Below are 27,808 nucleotides of genomic sequence, written 5' to 3' on the forward strand. Positions count from 1 at the left end.
CCCCGTTCCTGATGGGTGCTGTTAACAGAACAGAACAGAACAGACAACTTTGCGGGGTTCTGTCTCTGTTCCTGCCGAAATCGCCTACAGAAGACGGGCTGTTCTGAGTTCAAATGTCTTTGCTGCTGGAGGTTTGTGTCCTCTTTGCTGCTGAAGGCTTGCGTCCGATCACCTCTCTGGGTCAGCCCCGCCCTGGAAGCTTCCCGGGTTTTTGAGCAGTGTCAGGAAATCTCCCGCTCACCGGTGGCCTCCTCTGGTTGCCCAGGGAGACAGGGGGTGTGGCCTCAGAATATCCAGAAGTGAGCCGTTCTGCCGTTAAAGAAAAAACGGCTGTTGCTCTGCCTCCAGGGAACTGCCGCTCTGGTGTGGGCACTCAGCCGACCCTTTTCTCCTCTGTCTCGCGCCCCAGAGTCAGCACTGAGCAGCCGCAGTTTATGCTGGGTCCACACCCCTCGAGAAATCCCCCAAGAATCCAAACTCTTGGGGGACAGGCCCCCAGACCCCGAGTGGGAGTGGGGGGGAAGCTAAAGTTTCATTCAGTTTTATGCCCGGCCGTACTGTTGCCCGCCTGGGGAGGGCTGCTGCACCGCACCACAGGGAAGTGCCACCAAGGCTTGATTTCCCCTCAGCAGAGTGCCCTGTCCTCGCTCACGTGTCTCAGAGTCAGCGCTGACCTGACACAGCTCGGGCACTGTGCATTCCCCTCAAGAAATCACCCAAGGATCCGCACTCCTGGGGGATAGGCCTCCAGACCCCGAGTGAGAGTAGGGGCGCTCAGCGGGGAAGCTGGAGTTTTATTCAGTTTTAATGTTGCCCGGGGAGGGCTGCTGCACGGCACCGCAGGAAAGTGCCGACAAGGTGTGACTCCCCCTCAGCCTGGTGCCCTCTCCTCGCTCGCGTCTCAGAGTCAGTGCTGACCAGTCACAGCTCGGGCACTGTGCGCTCCCCTTGAGAAATCACCCAAGGATCTGAACTCCTGGGGGACAGGCCCCCAGACCCCGAGTGAGAGTGGGGGGGAAGCTAGAGTTTCATTCAGTTTTATGCCTGGCCGTATTGATGCACGGGGAGGGCTGCTGCACCGCACCACAGGGAAGTGCTGCCGAGGTGTGACTCCCCCTCAGCCTGGTGCCCTCTCCTCACTCGCGTGCCTCAGAGTCAATGCTGACCAGTCGCATCTCGGGGACTGTCCACTCCCCTTGAGAAATCACTCAAGAATCCGAACTCCTGGGGGACAGGCCTCCAGACCTCAGTGGGCGGGAGGGGAGTGTTGGGGATTCAGGGTTGCCGGCAAAGGATTTTTAAAGTTTTATTCAGTTTTATGCCCGGCAGGAGAATGCCACGGCACCCCAGTAGGGGAGGTAGGTCCAGTTTTTAGAAGGTCTCTCCCGTGGAGTGTAGTGGGAGGGCCTTTAATTTCTGCCCATTTGTTTAACTGTGGGGCTCTTGAGCCGGTCTTATGTGGGAGGGGGACTCCCGTCCGCTTGGTGGTGGATTTTATAACTTTTGTTTGTGTCCTTGTGATCACAGCTTGCCTCAGCGGTGTTGATGTGCATTCTTCAACCTTCTCTCTTAGTGTGGCTCAAGTCCACCAGGATACTTACTAAATTCCTGTCCCTTAACTCTCCTTCTGGACGGGAGCCTCTGTTGAAAGCTGGCTTCAGTCCGCCATCTTGTCTCCCCTCTAAATTTATTCTTATTGAGGTTGTTAATAAAGCCTCCTTTCCACATTATTTTTCAGAAATGCTGTTTTATTTAACATTTAGTTCTTTGTACTAGATCTCAAGTTCATAACCAAAATAAAACAAACCTCCTACAAGTCCCAGGATTGTCTCTTCCTCTCCAGTGAGTTCTTCACAGAAGAACATTCCCTCCTTCCTTCCAGTCATTACAAACAGCTCAGTTGCTGGGGCAACATACTCCTGGTAGCACCTAGGCTCCAGGAGAGACTGAGCAGCAGGCAGAGTCTGAGGACATAAATCCTCACGAGTTCCACTGTGAGTTGCTCATGGGTGTGAATAGCTGTCAGCAGGGCCCCAGACACTTCTGGTGACCCCAGGAGTCTGGCAGATAAGGCTGTCCTCTGCACAGGTAAGCTGTGCCTCTCCACACTTCTGGTACCCTCGAGAACTGGACAGGGACCCTAACTACACTAGCTGGTCCCTTCCTAGCAGGGATGAGCAGCACATTCAGAAACAATATCTACATGGACAAATTGTATTCATGTCATGGCCTGACACTGCCAGAGTTATAAAGACAACCGTTTCACCAGGTCACCATACAGTAGAGAGCAAAGCTCAGGGAGTTTAAGTACATGAGACTGGAGGTACTGAGTGGAGACCCAAGGGAGGAGTGCAGTTTTCTGGAAGTGTGTAGAAAGGATAAGGTAGAGCAGCCTAACAGACTGGGCAAGTACTCAGCTCTGTTGCTGTGAGTCTTATCTCGGAACAGGAAGGGCAGAAGGCGTCTAACAGGAAACACAACTCGTGAACGGGCTCACGGGAATGCAGTGGCCATTTGTCTTCCTTCCAGCTCCACCTCTTCTGAGTCAACAATTCCAGGGTGAACCCTACCAAGAAACCTTCCAGGGGAGTGAGAATAGGAGGCCTGGCATAAGAACACATGTCTGAGTCCACAGCCCTGGGTAGCAGGAAAACGGAAACTTTGTCCCAGGAAAAAGAATATCCCCAGATTAGCCAAATGAAAACTTCCCGAAGTGTGACAACCAAGTCCTTTCGTCTCAAAGCTCGGTATACTTATGTTCAGAGTTGGGGCTGAAAATGAGAAAAGTCACTCACTATCCTGCCCTCTGGCATTTTCTGGTGCACACTGAAGGTGCAACAAATTCCTACATGAACCATTCTGTTCTCTGGAGAACAAGAATAAAAAATAAAAATAGGCCACTCACCACGGCACTCTCAAGAAGTTAGCGAGATACAATAACTACAGCTAGAAGTTTCTTTCCAGTAGGATACCTAAGCTTATCTTTTCTCAAGAATTAGGATTAATAAGGAATTCTCTGGAGAAAAAATTAAATAGATCAGTAAGTTAAATATAAACCTAAAAGAATAAAAGCCTTAGAACACTGGGGAAAATCTTCATGGCCTTGGATTTAACTATGGATTCTTAGACATGACACCAAAAGCATGGCCAAAAAAAAAAGGGGGTTGTGTGGGGGAAGCACAAAAAACTGGACTTTATCAAAACTGAAGATGTCAGTGCATCAGAGGACCTTGTCCAAAAAGTGAAAAGATGACTTACAGAATGGGAGACAATCAATATTTGCAACTAATATATCTGATAAGGGACTAGTATCCAAAGTATGTAGCAAACTCTAATAATTCAACAACAAACAGACAAATGATCCAATTGAAAATCGGCAAAGGGCATGAAGAGAAATTTCTCCAAATAAGATACACATCCTCTTTAGTGGGGAGTGTAAAAGGCCAATATGCACATGAAATGATGCTTTTAATATCCCTAATCATTATTATGGAGATGAAATGAAACCCACAGCCATAGGATGGCAATCTTTGAAAGTATAAAAAAGACCTTGCAATGATGTGGCAAAATCGGAACTACTGGTAAAATGGTACAGCTGCTGGCTGTAGAGATTAGTTTGGTGATTCTTTAAAAAGTAAACGTAGGCATGACACCTGTAGCTCAAGCGGTAAGGCACCAGCTATATACACCACAGCTGGCAGGTTCGAATCCAGCCTGGGTCTGACAAAGGACAATGACAATTATAACCCAAAAATAGCCAGGCATTGTGGTGGGCACCTGTAGTCCCAGCTACTTGGGAGGCTGAGGTAAGAGAATCGCTTAAGGCCAAGAGTTTGAGGTTGCTGTGAGATGTGATGCCACGGCACTCTACCCAGCACTATAGCTTTAGGCTCTGTCTCAAAAAAGAAAGAAAGAAAGAAAAGTAAACACAAAATGACCACGTGACCCAGTAATTCCACTCCTTGGTATATATGGAAAAGAACTGAAAACAGGTGCACTGAACCAAATGATACTGTGCACAAATGTTCCTAGCAGCGCTCCCCACAATAACCAAAGGTAGAACAAACCCAATGTCCAGCAGCAGGTGAATGAAAAACAAAGCATTATAGACATACAATGGCCTATTACAAAATAATAAAAGGAAATAAATTAGTGACTCATGCTGCAACTGGAATTTTAAAAACATTAGAAAAAGCTGGACACAAAGGTCACATTTTGTGTGATTCTATTGATATGTAATATCCCAAATAGCCAATCCATGTACACAGAGAGCAGAAAGGAGGCTGCCGGGGCTGGGGCCAGAGAGACTAGGGATTGGCTGCATAATGTTATGGTGTTTCCTTTGGGAGGGATGAATGTATTTTGGATGCAGACAGAGGTGGTGGCTGTACAACACTGTAAATGCACTAAATGCCACTGAATTGTTCACTTGAACCTGGTTACTGCTGTTATGTAAATCTCACCTCATTTATGGTTTTAATTTTTTTTTTAATTTTCAGAATATTACAAGTGCACCTATGTTTTGGTTACAAGACTTGCTTTTGTACAGTTGAGTCAAAATTATAACCATGCCCATCACCTGGATAGTGTGCATTATACCTTTTAGCTGTGAATTTACCCCTCCCCTCTTGCAGAACTCAATATATATATATATTTTTTGAGACAGAGTCAAACTATGTCACCCTTGGTAGGGGGCCATGGTGTCACAGCTCACAGCAACCTCAAACTCTTGGGCTTCAGTGATTCTCTTGCCTCAGCCTCCCAAGTAGCTGGGACTACAGGCGTCCTCCACATGTCCAGCTATTTCTTTTTTTTTCTTTTTTTTGAGTTGAGATTTTATTGGTTGTGTTGAGCATCAGTACAGACATTTCAAATTGTATACACAATTCTTAACGTATGTACCCAAAATCTAAAAAGCCATTTATTGTAATTCTTTTTTAAACATTTATTGCAGTTACTTTCCAGATTAAAATTTGGAGGCAAATTTTCCTTAAGAGGATACCAAGTACCAGTATCTTCAAATGTTGATACGCTGTTAGGTACGTCCCACCAATTCACACTTCATTACCATATGCTACATACTCAGATTTTCAGTCCTTCACAGCACAGCAACAAAGTTATTAGGAAAACAGGAGCACCACAACCAAAGATGTTAAGGGGTGTACACAGTTCTGACACGGAGAGCCATGATCACAGGAGTGGTTTTCTTTAGGAAACAATTCTAGTACAAAACAACATGGGAATAGAAGTAATTTAAAATGTTCACACATCAATGCAGGACTGGGACTCCATACTGCCATTTAGTGTGCTTCGTATTACAGGATATAAAAACTAACCCCCATCTATGGAATGTTAAGCTCACACCCAAGATAGTTACAGCCTCCCATTAATTCTTGTCATCATCATTTAGCTGGCCCTGGCCAGGTTCCACACTGCCAGCCTCTGTGCATGTAGCTGGCGCTGTTAAACCCCTGTGCTACAGGCAGTGAGCCCACACCTCAAGTTTTAAAAACTGCTCAAAGCACGTTAAGGACTCCTTTAAGAGGTAGCAGTCTTTACTAGTTACTTCAGCAAATGAAACCCAAAGAAATTTTTTTTCTAATTTTGTTTTTTAAGTGAAGGGGATTCCCCTTGTTTGTGAAAATGAGTGAAAAAACAAAGATGGCGTAAGGACACCCGTGCGGAGCTGTGGGTGTGGGGGCAGTGAGGGAAATGAGCACAGGCAGACTGAGGTGGGGTGGGGGGTCCAGGAGGAGAGACGCTGCTCCCTAACAGGCAGGCACTCCTGCTCAGAGAGCAGTGGTCCCTCACGACTTCCCCTTGCAGAGGGGAGACGGAAGGCATGTTAAGTCTCATTTTTGCAGAGAGGACATGGGGTTGCTATGCACGAGGGGGTGGGGAGGGAAGATTCAGGTGCTTGACACAAACATTAGCTGAACGTGCTGTGGGAGGAGCTGATGCTGTGGGTGTCTTGACCTGTGAGAGAGCGGCTATCAGAGGATGTCCAAGTTGGGGTAAATACAGTAAGGAAGGGATGACACCATCACTTATAGTATATGCTTGTTAATCATAAAAGAAGAACCAAAAAGGTCTGCCCTTTCCTACGTAAAACACTGTTTTTATTTAGAGAAATAACTCACTTGCTGTCGGTTTCGTTTTGCTGACTTCTTCATTCACAGCAGAGACAGAAACCAGTGGTGCTTGTTGTCTATTATCTGCAGATCATGGTTCAATAGAATCATGAATATCTACAGATTTCTGTGCTATAATATCCGGATAAAATAAAAAAGTATAAGTCTGGTGAATAAACCTTATGGATGAAAATATTTTCTACTATGCCATTAAAAGTTATATTCTGTCCTTACAAAATGACATTCTATATGTTACAATTATACACACAATGAGAAAAGTATGTGAAATTACTTGTACCTAGAGAAAAGCTAATAGTCTTTCAGAGAAAAGCTTCCTCTGACCCTCACTGGGCTCAAGGCCTGACACGATCCACCAGCAAGAGATAAAAATGCTAAACTTCACTGCATGGAAAAACTAGTCAGCAATACTTGTCAGTGCTCATGAAATCTAAACAGAATGCACATTTGGCAGAGAGGAGGGCTGAGCTGAGCAAAGCTTTGCAGGGCTGAGTTTAAGAACAAGAAAGGTCAGTATGAAGGTCACTGCCTACAGTGTGGTGTCAGGAGAAAAAATTGAACACTGACGTCCAAAAGACCTACACAGGAATTCTAGTCTAGTAGAATAATGTAACCCGGAAAAAACGATTTATTTTTCCTGGCTGAGGTTTTCTGATCAGAAAATGGAAGAGAACTACAGATAAGAAATCCAGAACCACAGCACAGTGTCAGGCAAGGAATGGCAGCTGATGCTATTACTAGTCCAGCTTATTTTCCTTGAACAGTACATTCAGAGAAGAGAGAAGTTGGCTTTAGGAGGCGTGCTCAGCTTCTGTTATTCTGACATAACAGTCCCAGCCTACTGCAACCCTGTCTGGATTTGTGAAAGGAAGATGGGTCTGAGAGACAAGATCTCCAGGAGAACCTGCGCAGCTGACCACTCCCTACACTGATCAGCTCCTTAAGCTGACCTAAGTTTTAGAGACTGGACATGCACTACATGTATGTGTCAGTACAGCAGGCCGAGGTCCTTACGTTGACCACCTCCCGTATGTTGACCAGTTTGTCACAGTACCACAGGTGGTCAACTTACAGAGGTTATGCTGTAGTGTTAATCAAAACAAGATTTTAGCTGGGACTTAAAATGTCATAGTGTATGATCTTTCATTTTCTGTGCTGCATAAAGTAGGGATAATATACTAAAGCAGGTCCACATGACTGCTGGAAAGACCAAATGTGAAAATGTTGTAAACAGCAAAGCACTCCACAAATCTAAAGCCATATCACTATTACTGTGATGGCTATTTCTTAAGTACAAGTTGTATAGATCCAATAGTATTTATATTTGAACATCATGCCCAGCCTCAAATACTTTTTTTCCCTTCTTTTCTCTTTTTTTGCAATAAGACATTTCATTGTCATAAAATACATTTTTAAAGGTAACATATTATAGGTTTATTTAAAACTTAAGTCACTTTGAATATGGAAAATACAAACTCCACAAAATGTTCATTGTACTTTGTAGTTTACAAATATACAAAACAGAAGTTTGCTTAAATTTATATTACATATTTATTAAGGCAAGAAACTATTTAGAAAAAATCATTTGTTCTGCTTAAGGAATACTTGGGAATAAAGCATTGTACAAATTAATGCACATCTGAAAGCACAGTGTATAACAGACTGTCTGCATAGAACATTAAAGTAAACCAGGGGTATTTACCTGACTTAGGTCATAAATGTAGACGGAAGACAGAAATAGATTTATATTCCTTGTCAAAGTATGCAGCAGTGGAGAACTTTGGCTTCCTGGTTTGGTACCTTTAGAACCAAGACTCACCAAGCACCATCAATTTTTAGGCTATTAGAACTCATTTTCTGTACCTGAATTTCTTTCTTTTCTTCTAGCATAATAATGGCTTTTAGAAGGCAAAACAAACAAAACAAAACGAAACAAGGTGATCTGCTTACATTGCATCGAAACACAATTCAAGGGAATTCTGGTCTTTCCTCCCCCCAACTCACGGATCTAATTGATACCCTGATAACCACAACTTCCAGTCACCCCCTGGGCGTTTTTGTTAAGTCCAGGAATATTCAAGTAGGATTAAAAATTGGAATGATAGAAGATCCAGTCACAGAACCCATTGGTTCTTTGAGTTTTGACTTTTGGCCTCCTCCTGTTTCCTGATCATTCCTTCTCAAGTTGATTCAGTTGGGAACTTGACCATGATTGTCGCGCTTTCCAGCTGGGCTCCTCCCCTCCTCCTCCGGAAGACAATGTGAAAGGTATAAAATACTGAATTCTCTTCTGGCAGTGCGGGTCATGTCCACTGTTGGAGCCTTAAAAGTGCCTCTTGACGTGATCAGGCGAGGTGGTCTGACCTAGAAAATGCACGGTGGCACTTCTGGCACTGGAACCGGCCGTGCCCGGTGTGTTTGTGGTGGTGCCTAGTCAATTCATCCGACCCGGCGAATTTCCACCCACAGCCATCCCAGTCACAGTGGTAGGGTTTCTCACCTGTGTGGGCTCGCAGGTTTGCCTTGAGATGAGAACTCTTTGTACAGGTTTTGCGGCAGCCCGCGTAATCACAAGCGTGGTGGCGGTGCTTTCTGGGGCCATGATCTTCTTCCCCTCTTTGGCTCGGGCTCCTCCGGAATGCAGGAACCCGGTGGCAGGAGTTCTTGGTAATGGAGAGGGGGGACTTGTGGCTGCATCTAGCCTGGCAGGAAGGGTGGGCAGTTGGGACCTGAGTGGGGGTGGAAGCCCGGGGGCAGCAGCAGGGCAGGGTGACAGTCCCTGCTGCTCAGTAGTTCCTCTGGACACGGGGTCGGGGTAGTCCTGCTGGGAAGCGGCCGCCCCAAGGGGAAGTCGTGTGCATTTCGCCGGTGGCCATTGGGAGCGCGGCTGCGGGCGCGTGGGAAGCTGAGGCGGTGGCGGGCGGGGCCGGTACCGAGAGCGACCGAGTGCCCCTCCCCGCCCCTCCGGTCCCCACCCACCTACCCGCCCGGGACCCGCCCCCCTAGCCGCGCGGGACCCAACCAGCCCCCCAGACTCCGTGCCTTGCGCCACCGCCCATCCCGCTGCTCCGCGCCACCGTGGGCAGGCTCACCTGGCCACGCCACCCGCCCACCGCCCCGGCCACAGCCCCTGCGCCCACGGCAACATCCTAGGAGACCAAGACAGCGGCGGGGGACGCTGCTGAGTCGAAGAGCACAGACTGGACACGGGACCTACTGACTCGCCTCGCCCACCGATTGTCTACTTGTAAGAGTTTACAGCTTTTCTAAGAACTTTTGTATATCAGCGAACCTTCTTAAAAAGCCGTCTTCAATTTATATTTAAGCCAAAGAAGAAGGATCTCGGGGCAGTTTGGGTGTTTGGGTTTTAGCTTCCTTTCTAAGTTTTTCGTGGTTGATTTTGGGGTTCGGGTACCCCCCTGCTAAGTGCTCCTGAGGTCTTTCTGTGCCCCCACATTAATGAGGCAGCCACCTGGAGAGTCTGACATGGATGTCAGCGACGCGCTGCTCCGGTCTTTCTCCACGTTTGTATCTGACCCAGCGGGAAAGCAGAAGCCACTGCGTCCAGCAAGTGCCCCAAATAACCGCTGGCGGGAGGAGATCTCCCACAGGAAGCGACTCCCCGCAGTGCTTCCTGGCCGCCCCTATGACCTGGCGGTGGCGGCCGTGACCACAATGCTGGAGAAGGGAGTTCGGAGCCGGTGCGGATTGCGGTGGTAGCAACACAGCCCTTCTACCCCGACGGACACGGAAGTGTTCAAGGATAACGATCTCCTGGACCTGGACTTTATCCTTTCCAACTCGCTGTCCCATCCGGAGTCGATGTCCGCCACCGTGTCCTCATCGGAGTCAGCTTCATCCTTTTCCAATCCTTGGAGCAGTGGCCCTGCTAGAGCGCCCTCCACCTGCAGCTTCAGCTATCCGATCCCAGACGGGGGCGACCCAGGCGTGGTGCCTGGAGGCACAGGCGGAGGCCTCCTCTATGGCTGAGGGTCTGTGCCCCTTCCCACGGTCCCTTCAACCTGGCGGACATCAGGATGCTGAGCTCCTCTGGACAGCTTGGAGGCGGAGCTCTTGAGGCCGGAATGGGACCCCTTGTACATTCCGCCGCCGCCGCCAGGTGGCGCGCTGATGGGCGAGTTTGTGTTGAAGTCTTTGATGAGCGCCCCTGGCAGCCAGTATGACAGACAGTCGCTCTGTCATCAGTGTTAGAAAAGGCAGCCCTGACTGTAGCCACCCGGTGGTAGCGGCGCTCCACAGTGGTGGGCCGCCGCGTTGTGAGCCCTAAGATCAAGCAGGAGGCAGTCCTCTCCTGCACCGTTGGCTGGCCACTGGAGGCCCACTTGGGCGCTGGACTCTTTCTCACCAATGGCCACTGGCTAACTGGATAAAATGGATTTTTAAATAAACATTTACATGTTAAGAATGCTTATAGCGTGCGGCGCCTGTGGCTCAAAGAAGTAGGGCGGCAGACCCATATACCAGAGTAGGCAGGTTCAAACCCAGTCCCAGGCGAAAACTGCAAAAAAAAAAAAAAGATTATAGCAACACTTTTAAGGGAATGTCTATTATTTAAAAAGTTATTCAAATACGTTAAGTAGACATTTATATAAGTATATTGTAGAAAAGAAAAAGAAAATAATCAGACCTTAGAATTCAGAATGTAGAAGAGAAATAGCAATGATTTTTAGATTTTTTTGGTCACAGGCACTTTTGAATACTTTGATGATTTCTAAACAGAAAACTAAATATGCACAAAAACTAGGTCATAAAATCAGGAGTTTGAAAATCTTCCTCTGTATACAAGGTATCCTAGAGCATCAGGTTCACTGTTTTCTCACAGCTCTGCACCAGAACTACTATGCTCTCATTTCCCCTTTAAAAAAGGACACTTTAGTGGAAAACAAGTAGTGCCTACGAAAAAAATCTGGATGAATTGATGTGGGAACATGTCCTAAATATTCCAAATACAAAAAGTCTGTAAAATGGCGGCGCCTGTGGCTCAGTGAGTAGGGCGCCGGCCCCATATGCCGAGGGTGGTGGGTTCAAACCCAGCCCCGGCCAAACTTCAAGAAAAAAATAGCTGGGCATTGTGGCAGGCGCCTGTAGTCCCAGCTGCTCGGGAGGCTGAGGCAAGAGAATCGCGTAAGCCCAAGAGTCAGAGGTTGCGGTGAGCCGTGTGACGTCATGGCCCTCTACTCGAGGGCGGTACAGTGAGACTCCGTCTCTACAAAAAAAAAAAAGTCTGTAAAATAATATTAATATCAGATATATAAATGCACAGAAAACAGATGGCAGGAGATAATCGATTATCTGCAGTATTAACTACTGGAATTGGGGTTGGGGTAGGTGGTAATATAAAAAGAGACTTGTTTTCTTTCCTTTTTTTTTTTTCTTTTTTGAGACGAGTCTCACTCTGTTGCATGCTGTAGAATGCCACTGCATCATAGCTCACCTCTCTTGGGCTCAAGCGATCCTCCTGTCTTGACCTCCCGAGTGGCTGGGGCTACAGGAACCCACTACAACACCCAACTAGTTTTTTCCATTTTTTAGTAGAGACAGGGTTTTGCTTTTCTTTGCTCAGGCTGGTCTACAACTCCTGAACTCAAGCAATCCACCTGCCTCTGCCTCTCAGAATGCTATGATTACAGGTGTGTGCCAACAGGCCCAGACCAAGACTTTTATTTTTTATGCCACATAATTCCATATTGTTCACACACACCGAAAGTGCTGAGAAAGTCTATATACATTTTCATGGCCACAGGCCCACTCCCTCCAACTCATAGACACTCCTTGTTTTCTGCAACTTACAACCACCTAATCTTTGATAAACCAAACAAGAATGCACACGGTGGGGGGGGAGACTCCCTATTCAATAAATGGTGCTGAGAGAACTGGATATCCACATGTAAAAGACTGAAACTGGACCGGATCCTTTCTCCATTCACAAAAATTGATTCAAGATGGATAAAGGACTTAAATTTAAGGTATTAAACGATAAATATCCTCAAGGAAAGCATAGGAAAAAGACTGGAAGATATTGACCTGGGGAAAGACTTTGTGAAGAAGACTGCCATGGCAATTGCAACAATAACAAAAATAAACAAATGGGATTTAAATTAACTAAAAAGCATCTGTACAGCTAAGGAGACAACCACCAAAGAAAATAGACAAACTACCCAATGGGAAAGGATATTTGCATATTTTGAATCAGAAAAATACTTAATAACTAGCATCTATAGAGAACTTAAATTAATCCACATAAAAAACCCCAGCAATCCCATACATCAGTGGGAAAGAGAGATGAACAGAAAGTTCTTTAAGGAAGACAGACTAATGGCTAGCAAACATATGAAAAAATGCTCATCATCCCTAATTATTAGAGAAATTCAAATTAAAACCACACTGAGATATCATCTAATCCCAGCAAGTATGGCCCATATTACAAAATCTCAAAACTGCAGATGCTGGTGGGGATGTGGAGAGAAAGGAACACTGCTGGTGGGACTGAAAACTAATGCAACCTTTTTGGAAGGAAGTATGGAGAAACCTCAAAGAACTCAACCTAAACCTACAGTTTGATCCTGCAATCTCATTACTGGGCATCTATCCAGAAGGAAAAAAGACCTTTTATTATAAAGACACTTGTACTAGACTGTTTATCATAGCTCAATTTACAATCGCTAAAATGTGGAAACAGCCTAAATGCCCCTCAACCCAGGAATGGATTGGCAAGTTGTGGTATATATATATACCATGGAATACTTTTCAGCTAGTAGAAAAATAGAGATTTTGCAGCATTTGTTATTAACCTGGGTGGAGGTGGAACACATTATTCTTAGTGAAGCATCACAGGAATGGAGAAGTATGAATCCTATGTATTCAACTTTAATATGAGGACAATTAATGACAAGTAATGACAGAGTGGTGGGTGGGGAAAGGGTAGAGCAGACAGAGAGAGAAGGACAGAGGGGGTGAGGGAAAGAAAAAGAGAAAAAGAAAAGAGAATAGCAACTAATTCTCACATAAATTGGATTTTATTTTCACCAAAGTGCATTATTTAAACAATAATTTTTAATTCAACTTGTTAATATTTTTTTAGGATATTGCATCCTCCTTTATAATGGAAATATGTTTATAATTTACCTTTGTTTTCCAAAACAGGAAAATTTGAAGTTGCTCTTTCCACACCATAACTGGTTGTAGTTAAACACATTAAGATAAATAAAATAAAGAAATTTTCTTTGTGTTCTTTACTCAAGGCAGATTAAATTCACTTTGTGATACTAAAAAAAAGTTGCTGGTGTTTTGTAGGTGTGACAAAATCAAATGATGAAAATAAACTGACAGTTCACAACACTGAAAACAAACAACATCACTTCACAAAAGCACCAAAACAACAAACATCAATTTGTTAACTCAGTTCTATACCCAAGTAGCCTTCTTACTTATGAAGCTGTGCTATTATATATTCTCATGTCTTAAGGAAAAAATAAAAAATTAAGAAAATTGTAAATAGAACTTCAATTGAAAAAGATCATTTGAATTAACACTAATTTTGCTGCACTACAGCTAAGGAAGAAAGTACATGTAATGCAATCTAAAAACAAAAATTAGATTTTGGAAAATCTTTTTCAAAGAACTTATGGATATAAACCTTGTTCATACAACATCCCCACACAGAAGGATTTATACAAGGACTCAACTAAGATATAAAGCTCCATGAGGGTGAGGGTCTTTGTATATTTTGTTTCCTGCTGTAGCCCGGGGAAGTGCTCACCAACTATCAGGCAAGCAATGAGTACATTTTTTCTTTTTTTTTTTCTTTCTTTTCTTTTTTCCTTTTTTTTTGAGAGAGTCTAGCTATGTCACCTGTGGTGGAGTGCCATGGTGTCACAGCTCACAGCAACCTCCAGCTCTTGGGCTTAGGCGATACTCTTGCCTCAGCCTCCCGAGTAGCTAGCACTACAGGTGCCCACCACAATGCCCAGCTGCCCTTTTCTTTTTTTTCTTGCAGTTTGGCCGGGGCCACCCTCCTATACCAAGGAATTGGAGGTTGCTGTGAGCTGTGACGCCACAGCACTTTACCAAAGGTGACAAAGTGAAAGTCTGTCTAAAAAAAAAAAAAGTGTTAAATTACGTTATGTGCTTTTTCTGTATCTATAGAAAGGATTATATCTTCATTGTTTTCACTTCTATTTACATGGTGTATTATGTTTATGGATTTATGTATGTTAAACCCCAACCTTGCATCCCTTGGATGAAGTCTACTTGATCATGATGTATAATTTTTTTAATGAGTACCTGCAATCTATTAGCTAAGATTTTGTTGAATATTTTTGCATCAATATTTCTTAGTGAAATTGGTGTGTAGTTCTCCTTTTTAGTTAGGTCTTCTCCTGTTATTAGAATCAAGGTGATGTTTGCTTCACAGAACATGTTGGGAAAGGTTCCTTCCTTCTCAATGTTGTGGAATAGGTTCTTCAGCATAGGTACAAGCTCATCTTTAAAGGTGTAATAGGTTTCTGAAGTAAAGCCATCTGATTGTCGCTTTTTGGTGTTTGATGTCTTTTTGTTTATTGTTTCTTCAATCTCAGAGCTTGATATTTGTCTGTTCCAGAGATCTACTACTTCCTGGTTAAGTCTCTGGAGAGGGTGTGATTCCAGGTATTGATCCATTCCCTCCACATTGTCAAATTTCTGCACATAGAGTTTCTGGTGGTGGTCAGAAGTAATCTCTTGTATCTCTGTGGTATCAGTTGTTATTTCCCACTTTTCATTTCTGCCTGAGCTTATTAAAGATTTTACTTTTCTATTTCTGGTCAATCTGGCCAATGGTTTATCAATCTTATTTATCTTTTTCAATAGCCAGATATTGTTTTATTAATTTCTGAATCATTCTTTTATTTTCAATTTCCTTTATTTCTGTTTGACTTTTGGTTGTTTCTTTTCTTCTCCTATGTTTGGGATTGGCTTGTTCTTCCTTTGCCATTCATTTAATGTAATTCATTATTGATGTGTTCTCTTTCTGTTTTTCAGATGGAGGCATCTAATGTGATAAATTCCTCTCTTTGGACTGCTTTTTCAGTGTCCCACATTTTTTGGTAGCTTGTGTCCTCATTCTTGTTATGCTTAAGGAAGTTCACAATTTCCTTTTTTATCTCTTCTTGGACCCAACTGTCATTAAGGATGAGGTTGTTTAGTTTCTATGGCTTTGTGTGAGGATGCCAATTTTTGTTGGAGTTGAGTTCCACCTTTATTGCCTTGTGGTCTGAGAAGACACAAGGTATACTTTCAATTCTTTTGCTTTTGTTGAGGTTTGATTTGTGTCCTAGGATATGATCTATTTTGGAGAATGTTCCATAGGCTGACCAGAAGAATATATACTGTTTAGCTTCGGGATGGAGCAGTCTGTATATGTCTATTAAGCACAGTTGTTCTAGGGTCACGTTTACTTCCCTTGCATCTTTGTTTAATTTCTCTTTAGAGGATCTGTCCAGCTCGGTAAGAGGAGTGTTAAAGTTCCCTGTTATTATGGTGTTATAGGATATCATATTGCTCAGACAAATTAAGATCTGTTTGAAAAATCTGGGAGCATTGCACTTTGGTGCACAAATGCTTAGAATTGAAATGTCTTCTTGAGGAGGAGGAGCAAGATTGCAGCCGAGTAACGGCTTCCTTGCAACTGGGCACAGTGAGTGTAGCGAGACAAGACTCTTGGCATCTCTGGCTAGTGGGATCTGCCCATAAACATCCCTTTGAGGACACAGGGAGTCAGCGAGAGACTTCTGGAACCCAGGAGGAGGACAAAAGCAGTGGAAAACTGGCAAGCGGTTGTGTGTGTTTGTTCAGTCTAATCCCGCCGGCACCTGTAAGTACAGCGGAAGTGATATTGCGAACTGGAAAGGACTTACCTTTGAGCTGCTTTGGTTTTTTTGCACTTGGCACTCAGTTGAACTACTTTGGGAGAAGTTGGGCAAGTGTGTGGAGGACTTTGAGCGTTTCTAGGGCCACAGATTGAGTCACTGAGGCAGATGGATCTAATAGTGTTCAGCTGTGGGCCGTGTGGAGCCATTGTGGGAGAAGTGCCTTGGCAAGTTTCGCCCTCATGGTCACAGAGGAAGGAGTCAGCCAGGAGCTAGTAATCAAGTGAATGAGCAGCCTAAGACTCCTTGCAGTCTTTGCCCTCAGGGGCATTAGTGAGACTGGTTTTTGGCACACTGGTTAAATGGATATCCAATTCTGGAGTGATCCTAGCAACAGGCACTTTCCTGGGAAAGTTTCTGCTTAGCCAAGTTTAGCAGTTTAAAGTGCCTTTTACTTCGACTGAGGAGAGAGTTAGGCTCTCTAGCCTGCGGAGTTTGAGAAATCAGCAGAGGCCTCCAGTCTCCATCCCATACAGCATATCACATTGTGCTTAAGATATCATACCCCAGAAGACCACCTGTTCCCCAGAAAATATTGAGCAAGAGATATATACTTCTTTGTTTTCTTTTTCTTTTTTTTTTTTTGGTTGTTGTTGTTATTGTTCTTTTAATTTCAACATTTTCCCTAAAGATTTTTCATCTCTTTGTCTACTTTTCTTTCTTCATTTTTGTAGTTTAAATATAATTTCCCATTTTTGCCTTTTTCAACAATTAAAACTTCATTTTTGCTAGTGTTTCTACCCCTAATATTTGTTTTTTTTCCCCAATCTTAACACATAAGGTTTTCTGTTTGCTTGTTTTGGTTTGATATATAGCATTTTTGTCTTTTCTCTCTACTTGGCAGACATGGGGTACTGTGTCCGAATAGGCTAGCAAAGACCTGCTGACCTCAAGGGAACCACCCAACCCAGAACCCCCAGAGGTTAGGGGGCTTTAATTGGGTCAAAGTACCCTACTGTACACCTATATTGCTCTGTCTCCCTCTTTCTGTGCCCCTCTTCTTTTTGTCAATATTCCCTTTTACCCACCCCCTTCCCTTTCTCTTTTTTCCTTTTTTTTTTCTTTCCTTTTTCCCTTCTTGCTCTTTAACATTCTTATCTTTCTGGTCCTGTACCAAAAGGACTTATCTAAACCCTGGTCCATAGGCACGACAACTTAAAGAGCAAGAGGACATGAAATGAGAATTAGGGTAAAGAAACAGATGAAGGAAATCACGCATGAGAACGAATCAGCAGAAAAATCCTGGAACATGAAAAACCAGTCCAGAGCAACCCTTCCCAAGGGACTATGAGGTAGCTACTTCAGAGGATGTCATCTATAAAGAAATGTTAGAAATGACAGAAAGGGAATTTAGAATACAAATGATGAAAGCGATGAAGGAAATGATGTAAACAATGAAGGTAACTGCTGTTAAATTGGAAAATAACCAAAAGGAAATACAAAAACAGAATCACATAAGAGGTGAACGATATGAAGAATATAGAAAGGCTATAGCAGAGCTGAAGGAACTGAAGCAGTCAATTAGGGAACTTAAAGATGCAATAGAAAATATCAACAACAGATTACACCATGCAGAAGAAAGAATCTCAGAGGTAGGGGACAAAGCTCTTGAGATAACTCAGATAGTTAAAGAGGCAGAAAAGAAGAGAGAGAAACAGAACATTCACTGACAGAATTATAGGACTTTATGAAGCATTCAAACATACGAGTCATAAGTATCCCAGAAGGGGAAGAAGAATGCCCCAGAGGAATGGAAGCCATACTAGAGAATATTGTAAATGAAAATTTCCTAGATATCACCAAATATTCTGACACACTCCTTTCAAAGGGATATCGGACCCCAGGTCACCTCAACTCTAACCGAGCTCCTCCAAGACACATTGTGATGAACCTGTCCAAAGTCAAGACAAAAGAAAAGATTCTGTAAGCTGCCAGGACTAAGCGCCAGTTGACCTACAGGGGCAAATCCATCAGGGTGACTGCAGACTTCTCTAATGAAACTTTCCAAGCAAGAAGACAAAGGTCATCTACCTTTAATGTACTTGAACAGAATGATTTCCAGCCCAGAATTCTATATACTTCTATGTTAAGCTTTAAAATTGATGGAGAAATCAAATCATTCTCTGATATACAAACATTGAGAAAATTGACCACAACAAGACCAGCTCTACAGGAAATACTTCAACCTGTTCTATACAGTGAGAATTTTTTTTTTGGAAAATCACTCTTTTTTTTTTTTTTTTTTTTTTATATGTGCTGTGTTTTCTTTCAGACAAAATCCATCATATACAACAAATTTGGGAGCATGTTTTTGCATATAATGCCTTTTCTAATGCTAGTCTTAGAAAACTTGCATAAATCTCCTGCAAATTAATTACAGTGCCTTACTATATTTGTCAGGACGGCAAATTAGTCATCTGTCCACTTTTCTTTCCTTTCTTTCTTTCTATTTTTCTTTTTTGTACTTTTTGACTGGGGCCGAGCTTAAAGCTGCCATACTTGGTATATGGGGTCCGTGCCCTACTCCTTGAGCCACAGGCACCACCCAAATCTCTCTACTTTACATTGAACAATCTTTCATCCATATGTTGGCATTTTGGGGTTCTGGTTTTTTTTTTTTTGAGATGTTGTAGAAGCCATGCTGGGATTATAAACAATAATGATAGATAAGGGACTATGTTTACTTTTATTATGAAAATTAGTTCACAGGAAAATAGAAATCAAGGTTCGCGCCCTTCCACATCTCCCTGATTGTAAAGCATAGTGTTTGATGTTCAAAGCACTGCTTGGATGGGAGGTACCTTAATATTCTGATAGAAAAATAGTTACCTGACTTCTACATAACATTAAAGAAGTAATGTTGCAATGGTGGGTTGAAATATTATTGATCATGGCTGCCTGGCCAAGTCACCACTTGCACAGGTGCCAATTCGAATGTCTGCGCTTGGAAGATAACACAACGGAAGACACACAATGCTACAAAACTGAAGCCACACATGCGTACAAATAGGGAGAGTGTACCCTACATTTATTGTACAGGACATTTTGACTTGGCATTGTCAAAACACAAAATACATGCTAGAGAATCGTACAATCCAGTTTCACCAAAACAAACAAACAAACAAACAAAAGCCCATAACATATTAAATAAGTTTACCATTTTCTGACAGGCTGTAGTCATTGCCATCCGGGCCCACAGGTCGACTGCAGGCCATTCACGGTTTGTACACCCTGCCATAAGGTCACATGAGCCACCGACCTTTCCTTGTGACCTTGATTCAAAATCAACATTTCCTTTAAATAAGAGGGGCCCGTGCATGACGAGAGCCCTGCCCAGAAATCCACAGGCAAAGAACCTGCTGCCTGGCAGGTGGACGAGCTCCACGGGGCTGCAAGCCAGGGCAAGGGAAAGGAAAGCAGGACCTGCACCTACCAGAACACAAGCTCTGTAGGGGACCCACTTCCTGGCAGCAAGGAAGTGGCAGAATCCGGCCTAGAACAGGATAGCATCTATGCTGAGGTCGGGACATGAGGGACACCAAGCTAGGGAGGGCGAGTGTAGAGAGAAGTTACTCACACCACACAGGTAAACCTGCAGTGTGATGGCTGCTCCTGGGGCTGGCTACAAGGGGCCAGGAAGCAAGGCACTGGGGAGCAGGCCCTTCTCCCTTGTCCGGGATCTTTACTTCACTGTCCTCACTCCCCAAGGTTAGGCCCTGGCTGGGGACCTGTGGAGCCAAGGCTCAAGGCCCACCAGCAATGGGTGGTCCCACAGGCAGAGGGTGGTTTCCTGTGTGGGCGTGCCCTGGCGAGACCCCGCCTCCACACCCTCACACAGGCACGAGCACAGGCTCACGCATGCGCGTGGTACTGGCCAATCAGCGAGGCCCGCTGTTCTTGCGCAGACTCTACCTCAGGGGAGCGCCTCTGAGACGCCTAGAGGTGGTCGTCTGGGTTGTAGGAAGGGGCGCTGTGGTGTTTGGTCAGGTGAGGGGCCCCTGTTTGTGGAGGCGGGGTGCCGGACAGGCAGGGCTGCCGGGGCTCTGTTGCCCTGGGGACCCTGGGGACGTGGATGTGGACTCAGGCAGGCCTGGGCCGAGGCTGAGCTCTGAGGAGATGTCTGTGGCGTCGCGTGGGGCCTGGGTGAGGGCGAGGGCCCTGAGACTCAGCCTGGGATGGGCCTGATGGCCTCCAAGTCCCCTCAGGAAGTCTCCCAGTGTAGATTGGTTGGTGGATTACGGGGGTGGAACATTCCAGGAGTTTCCCTCCTACCTGGTCTACGCCGAAACTGAACACTGGGGTGACCTGGGGTCCCCCTGGCGTCCGCGATGGCGAGTGGGCAGTGGTTGCAGCTGAGAGTCCCGGACAGGTGCGGAGCGGATCATTTGCCATCTGAAAGGCTGGAAGGATACGGACTCATCACACAGACGTTTCCGCTGACCAACGGGCAGGCAGGGCGTCCCTGAGGACCAGAGGGCCTGGCGGGGGTGGGAAACGGGGACCACAGTAGGCTGTGGGGGGCATGGGCACCCTCTGTGGCCAGCACGGGGGACTGGCCCCGATGCGACAAGGAGCGGAGGGGCGCTGGCAACATGTTCCTGGTCCTCTCCTGAGGGAACAGGAGGCAGGAGGGTGCCCCGCCCTGCTCTTTTTAACCCGGACAGTGTCCCCATCAGCCGCGGGCTCTCTCTCAACCCATCCCCATTTCTGTAGTGTGTGATTGTGCTCACAAGAGTAAAGTCGAAGTCGTCTCTAGCGCCCAAGACAGCCAGCCATGGCACCCACGACAAGGAGTTCCGTCAGGAAGGCCACCAAGGCCACGGTGGAGGCCCAGGCTTCAGCAGCCCGTGAAACCTCCTTGGGGCACAGAGGTAAAGGAACAGGGGGCGAGGGTCCCAGGAAGGCTGTGCCCGCCAAAGGGCTCGGTCTGTCCTCTGTCCTGTGTCTTGGCAGCTGGAGTGGTGAGCAGGCCCAGCCCTTCATTGTTCTGGATTTGATCAGTGCAAAGGCTGAGGAGCCTTGGGTTTTCCCCTCAGAGGGTCAGAAGGCCACCCGAGAGCTGAGTCCAAGGTGCCCCAGCCCAGCCCTCCTGCAAGAGTGCAGTCCTGCTTCCACTGGTCCCAAAGGCTGTGCGTGGCTTGCTGTGACTGAAAGGGGGCATGAAGTGGGGCTGTGTTTCAGGGTCAGGGCCCGGACTCATTTCCCGTGACCCACACCTAGTGCCTCCAGGCACAAGTCTGCTTTCCATGTCTTGGTGGCAGACAGCCAAGGAATTCTGCCACTACCACCCTGCTCCAGCGTCCTTCTTTAAACATCTTTGTCCTTTTTCTTTCAATACAGCAAACAATCCAGAAATTGATGACTGTGGCAGAAGCAGCCCCTTTTCAGATGCAGCTCAGCAGGATTTGCGGTAATGTGTTGAGAGTATTTTTTGCCCCCTGATAAAGTCATTGAGGAAAATCAGCTCTGACTCACGTGGCACAAGTTGTGTGTAAAGCAGGTGGCATAAGCCCCATCCTCCGGTGCACACGTGACATTTCACTGGCCCCTAATGTGTAAAACTTACTGCAATGTCTTCACAGGAATGAGATCCAGAACATGTTGGAGAAACACAAAGGTATGTTTGAGGAGATAGATGTAGGCAAAGAAACTTTTCATACCCTGTACGTTAGATAACAGGAACTGTCCACAGTGGGCTGCACTGCTGTTCCTTCCTGCCTGGTTCTCATGCACAGGATGTCCCGGCCGTCCCGGCCGTACGGAGTGGGATTCAGCCACCTAGATTTCTTTACTTACCCTTCTGATTGTTGGTGTGAAGAGGGCGGTGCTAACAGTGGTGTCATCCATTGTAAGGCCTGTGCTTTCATTTGATGCACTGTGGGAGTGCATCTGGGGGACATGCAGGAAGTGATCTCGCTTCCACCTTGTGCCACATAGCAGATCAATTATCCAGTTTTTATGTCTGTGTTTAAAATTCCCATGTCAGTTGTTTTCTAGAAGCTCGGAAATTCTTTCCTTTGGTTGGTAGCAGTGCAGGTTGAGACCTCCCCAATAGCTGCTTGTGGTTATATTGACCTTAATAACCCTTGTAGTAGAGAACTAAACTGCTGGCGACAGAGTGATTTACTGTCACAGTCAATGGTAAGTTTTACATGTATCTTTCGGATATCACCTACCTTGACTGTGTGAAAGGTTGTCCTTTTAACCGGGTGAGAGTCTAATTTTGACTCCTCTGTCAGTTAGGAGGATTTATAGGGGAGGAAAGGTTTTGAGAACTTGTTCTGGTCATGACAATCTGTTTGGTTCCTGAGCTGTCTTACAATTTGATTATTGTAGATGGTAAAGTTTACTTACCGAGTACTTGTGAAATGATGCAGTTCATTCACGATTGCTGGAAAATAAGTATTGTCAGCAATTCCGTAACAGAGTCAGTCCGAGGCCTAGCAACGCATTGTCTGAAATATAAAAGATTGTTTACATTTGTTACGCTGCAAATTTGAATTTTATAAACTGCAGCTTTAGGATGGAAATGAAATGGCAAACACCTCCATGAAATGACATGGAACGTGTTCTTTAGTAAACTTTCTTATTTCCTGGTATTTTAGCTGAATTTAATTGAAGGGCTTACTGGCTAAAATAATTTTTTATTCATTTCTCTCAAAACTGTTTTCACCTTTTGAATCCCTATGAATTGGAATAATTTGTGTGTGTCATGTAACACATTGTGGCAATCCACAGTTTCAACAGGTCCTTGGGAGTGGGTGAAATTTTGTAAAACATGGCAAACCAGCCTTTTTTACTGCTGTCTAATGAGGAAAGTAAAAGGACTCAATGACCATGTTTGCCCACATTTTGGAAAGCAGAAATTTTGTGTTGCTTTTTACCCCCATCGACTTCCTCGGAACGTGTGCAAAGGGGAGGAGGTTGGCGGGACAAATAAAGCTTCTCACACTGAGCTATTGCTGGGGCAATAACTGATGAGGCTGGGAGAGGCAAGCACTCTGACCGGCGTAAGGGTGCGCTGGCAGAATGCCGCCTGGTCTGAAATCTCACCAGCCAGCCCTTTTCCTGTGTTTCAGTAAAAATGGACCCGGTAGCATTAGCTGATCTGTCGTGATTATTTAGGGGGCCAGGGAAGTACGTCCTCACACGGGACAGGTGGTGGGTGTTGCGTTAGACCTCAGTGTAGAGGAGTGGACAAAGGGTCTGGGTTCAGATTAACTTTGAAAAGGGAACATATGTTGTAAACGGGAGAGATGTAACCTTTTAATGTATTCTGTTACCATATTCCATCCAGCGCAAAGGCTGATTTCTGATCTAATCTTTTAACTTGTTCCAAATCAGTTAAGTGTTTTATTCTTGTGGCTGAATTCAGCTTTCTACATAAGGAGTCAACCTCTTGCCATTTGAAAGCCTCACAAAAGGTTTAGTGATTTTGTTTCCATTAGACTTTCTTCTAGTTTGTCCCTACAATTTTGATCCTCTGGTATAATTTCTTCCTAAATAAAAACTGATGTGCAGTTTTGGCACATTGAATTAAAGGGCTAGTAACTGGAGGTTTTCACACACACACACACACGGAGGAGTCTTGCTTTTCAAAATGCCTATTGGTTCATGCCAAGTGTCTTTCCAATTCTGTGATCTGGCCATACCCAAAGTGACTTGAACATGTGGGAAGAAAATAGTTCCAAACACCCTATTTCAATGACTATCTATTTGCAATGCAGAGAACATGGAAAAGGTTTGGGATGCAAAGAGAAAAAAATTTGAAAGGACTGTGAAGCCTTACTTCAAAAACATTCAGCAAACAATTGATCATGTTTGGAAAACCCAGGGAGAGCAAAGGTAAGGTCGTTGGAACTAGAGACCCAAACCGTTTGTCTCCTGTCTTAATGTTTCTGAGTACAGAGTAGGGAAGAAAACAGTGTTGTCTTTGGGGGGTGCCTGACTTGCACATACATTTGGCTTCAATTGTCTCTAAGGTATTCCTTCCTTTAGTGCTCTGATCACACCTTGATTGGAATGAGATGCATTTCCCCAGGGACAATAAAGCAGAGCTCTTTGCCCTTGCCTATTACAGTTGATGTGCTTGACATAAAGAAGTTTCTGTTCATTCCATGAATCTGCTTCCTGAAGTAGAGTTAAACGTCTTCAGCCATTAGCCTTGTGTTTAATTATATAGAACAGGCTGCACTGATACTACAATAATTTGTGAACTTCACTGAGTTAGTCTCACTACTTTTCTCGTCCAAGATTGTGAGTGTGACAGGTGGGGGAAAACGATGGATATCTGGTGGGACATCATGGGTGATAAATGAGTATATTGTTCTCATGGAAGCTATTCCTGATATCACAACCTACATAAAATTCAGACGGAGAAAAGGGAAAGAAACTCATGTCCACGAAATGCATTTCAATGGAAAGTTAGGAATACAAACCATCCTCCGTGCTTGTGAGGAGCTAAGGCACGTGAAGTAGCTTCCCCCTTAGCTAGTTACCACCAAATACTGATGGAACGAGAATAATTCATCTACTTTATTTTCCCAGTTCCCGTTAGAAGTTTTCGACTAATGTTGTCACTTTCTCCCTTCATCGCAAAAGCCAGGGCAAAACAATTTTGTTTGGAAAGTGTTTGACTTTTTTGTCACTACTAGGATGTATGACAGTATCCATTATTCTGTTTTACAGACTGAAGCTTTGTGAGGAATATTTTCAGCAGTTTCTGGCCTTGTGTCAAGAGTGCAAATTGGGTGCACAGAAAGTCAAAGAAGAAGAAGAAAAACTTGTTGTAGGTATCCGGCTTAGTTGATAATTAAATTGTCTATTGTATCCAAGTTTCAAGTAGCAATAATTCACGCAGAAGTTCAGCAGCTAAGGTTGAGTCCGTGAGCCCAGATGGAGCAAGGGAGGCAGAATATGTGGGGACCGGAGAGTGAACATCCTCTGTGGATGGGCCTGTCCCTTTACTGAGGTAGTCAGGTCATCAGCTGGACATAGGATGGGAGAGGAGGTTTTGCCTTTAGGGCCAAGGAGATGGCCTAGTATGGATTTCTGAGAGGGGGCCAGTGAAAGGATTGGGGGAATCTAATTGCCAAGTGGCATGTGGGGGTCCATCTGGGGCTAGCGTCATAGTGACCATGAATTGACAGTGAGACCATGAATTTTCTGGGTTGGGCTTATGCAAGCAACTTGACAGAGGGCAAAGCTACAGGACAGATGAGCAAGGACAGAGGTGTGATGACAGCATGGAATTTAAGGTGGAGCTGCAGAAAGTGAGGACACGGGGATGGGGTGCTGGGAAGTGAAAAGTGCTCTGCTGAGTGGGTGTCAGTTCTCATACACTAGTGAGGAGAGGTACCGAAGTGAGTCACCTGCAAGGTGAGGGAATGCGTGTCTGGATGTTGGGAAGAATAGGGGAGAGTATAGAATGTGGGTCAAGGGAGTCTGGAACCACACTGCACTCTTGAGGTCCAGCTCTGATTGGACGATAGGTGTGTGTGAAGCTGTGAGGAAATTCTTTCCATGCCTCCGTGTCCTCCTCTGTGGTGTGGGCATCACAAGAGAACTTTTGTCAGAGAGTTGCTCTGAGCATCAAATGGACTACTACGTAATGAGTTTATTGAACATGGCTCAGCAATGTCTCTAAGTCGTGGCTCCTATGTAAGGTTTCGGTATCTGTACTACTGTGTAGATGTTGCAGTTTATTGGCATTGACCCCATCCAGGGTGTGACCTTGTGCGTGGCTACGTTCAGAGGTATGTTCTGTGCGGGAGCATAAAGTTCATCATTGTTGAGAAGAACGTGTGTGGATTTTGAAGTCATCAAGAATAAGTCTTATGTATCTAATGTTACGTAAGGACATTTTCTACTCTGTTGAAATTTTGTCTAGAATGATGTTTTCTTAAATCTTACGTTAGACTCAAATAGATACTACAGCTTTTTCCTTCTATTTTTCAGGGTATACTTCAAGAGCTACAAACGATATCTCAGCAGCTTAACAATGTTCACAGGCGGAGAATGACTGAATTTAAAAAGTTGTTCCAGTCTTACTTAAAGGTCTGTCGTATTTGGCAACACAGTGTATTCTCCTCACATCTAATGTGTGTGGTGAGGATGAAGAGACTGTGTTTCTGAAACATGTTAACATTTGGTTATATCTTTAAGAATCTTAAGCATTTTCTCGTTGGAAATGTTTGGCCCCCTTGTCACAAAAGCAATAAATATATTTTTACATTTAGAATTTATTAGTGGTTGTGGGTGACAGTCCCACCAGGAAATGGCTACTGGGCTGTGTTCCCCGAAGTATTCCTATGGTGCACGAAATTCATGCTTTGCTAACAGCGTCATGGTGGCTCTTTGTTCCCCTCCATGGACTGGGTAGCTCTAGATGAAAGCAGGGCGAGTTCATCTTTTCTACCTGCACTTTGCCGTCGATCTGCTGGCAATGTTTCTCCAAGAGCAAGCACGCAGCTGTCAGCAAAGAGCATTGCCTTTATGTCAAATTTAATTCCTGAGTATTCCATGGCAGAGTAAAGTATTATTGAAGTAATGACTGATTGCTAAACACGTTTTTGTATTTTTCGTTGTTTAGGGATGTATATGTAAGAGGTACATGTGCTGTTGAGGCAGGTGTGGAATGTGTAGTAATCTAATGAAGGCAATTGTGGTGCCAGGCACCGCGAGCGCTTCCTGTTTCCTTGCCTTACACTCATTCCAAGTTCACTCTCTCAGTTGTGTTAAAGGATACAGTGACTTTCTGTTGGCTACAGTCGGCCTGTTGCACTGCCTTACACTGGTTCTTCTTCATGACGTCCAACTATATCTCTGCATCCATCAGCCTTTCCCACTTTATCCCCAGGCTGCTACCCTTCCCTACCTTTGTCACCATCGTTCTTGTCTCTATCAAAATGAGATCCGTTTAATTTTTAGCTCCCACATATGACTGAGAACATGGGCTGTCTGCCTTTGCTGCTGGGCTTATTACACTTAACTAAATGCTCTCCAGTTCCAACCATAGTGTGGCTAATGACAGGATTTCCTTCCTTTTCACAGCTCTGTACTATCCCATTGTGTGTATGTACCAGGTGTCCTTGATCCCTTCCCCTGGTGAGGGACACTCAGTTTGATGCCATATCTTGGTCATTGTGACTAGTGCTGCAGGAAACATGGGAGTACAGACATCTTTTCCTTAGATTGATTTCCTTTCACATAAAGTGCTTCATATGCCAACTCACAGTCCTGAGACAGGGCCCGGATGTGAATGACAATGGAGTAGCCAGGGGAACATTAACACCTGGTGAATGAGAATTATCTGCTGTGGTGTTGGGAGCGTAGCAAGGTTTTCTCGGAGACATTGATCTCTCCCAGCAGCTACACACCTATTTAGATCCAATAGAATACCGCATGTTCCCCCTGTCTTTTATTAGGGGTGATATAGAAAAAGAAACTCGTTCAAGGGTACCTCAAATGTTTACCCTCCCAAACTAATTTGGATGCTCTGAAATTACTATGTAGCATTTAACATTTTCATTGCACCGATTCTCGTGATGCTTGCAGAATAATTTGCACACGCACGTATGTGAGTCACTGTTGAAATATTTTTGTGTAAACAGTTTGTTCCTCTACTCCCTAGGAACCATGTGTTCGTCGGTATGCATGTTTGACGAATGGGTTCCTCTAAATGTTCGTGCTAAATGTGGCCTCCTAGGGTGGGAACTGTACTGCTATTCAGTT

The 27,808-nt window shown here is 44.7% G+C and overlaps 2 pseudogenes; one reads left to right on the forward strand and one right to left on the reverse strand.

Moving 5' to 3' along the window:
• The window catches only part of LOC128577232 (Krueppel-like factor 4), an 873,632-nt pseudogene that overhangs the window by 71,984 nt on the left and 773,840 nt on the right, over nucleotides 1-27,808 (reverse strand).
• Nucleotides 9,295-27,808, forward strand: part of LOC128577233 (Krueppel-like factor 4) — a 793,492-nt pseudogene continuing 774,978 nt past the window's right edge.

The sequence above is a fragment of the Nycticebus coucang genome, chromosome X (genome assembly GCF_027406575.1).
Source record: "Nycticebus coucang isolate mNycCou1 chromosome X, mNycCou1.pri, whole genome shotgun sequence".
NCBI classification, from domain to species: domain Eukaryota; kingdom Metazoa; phylum Chordata; class Mammalia; order Primates; family Lorisidae; genus Nycticebus; species Nycticebus coucang.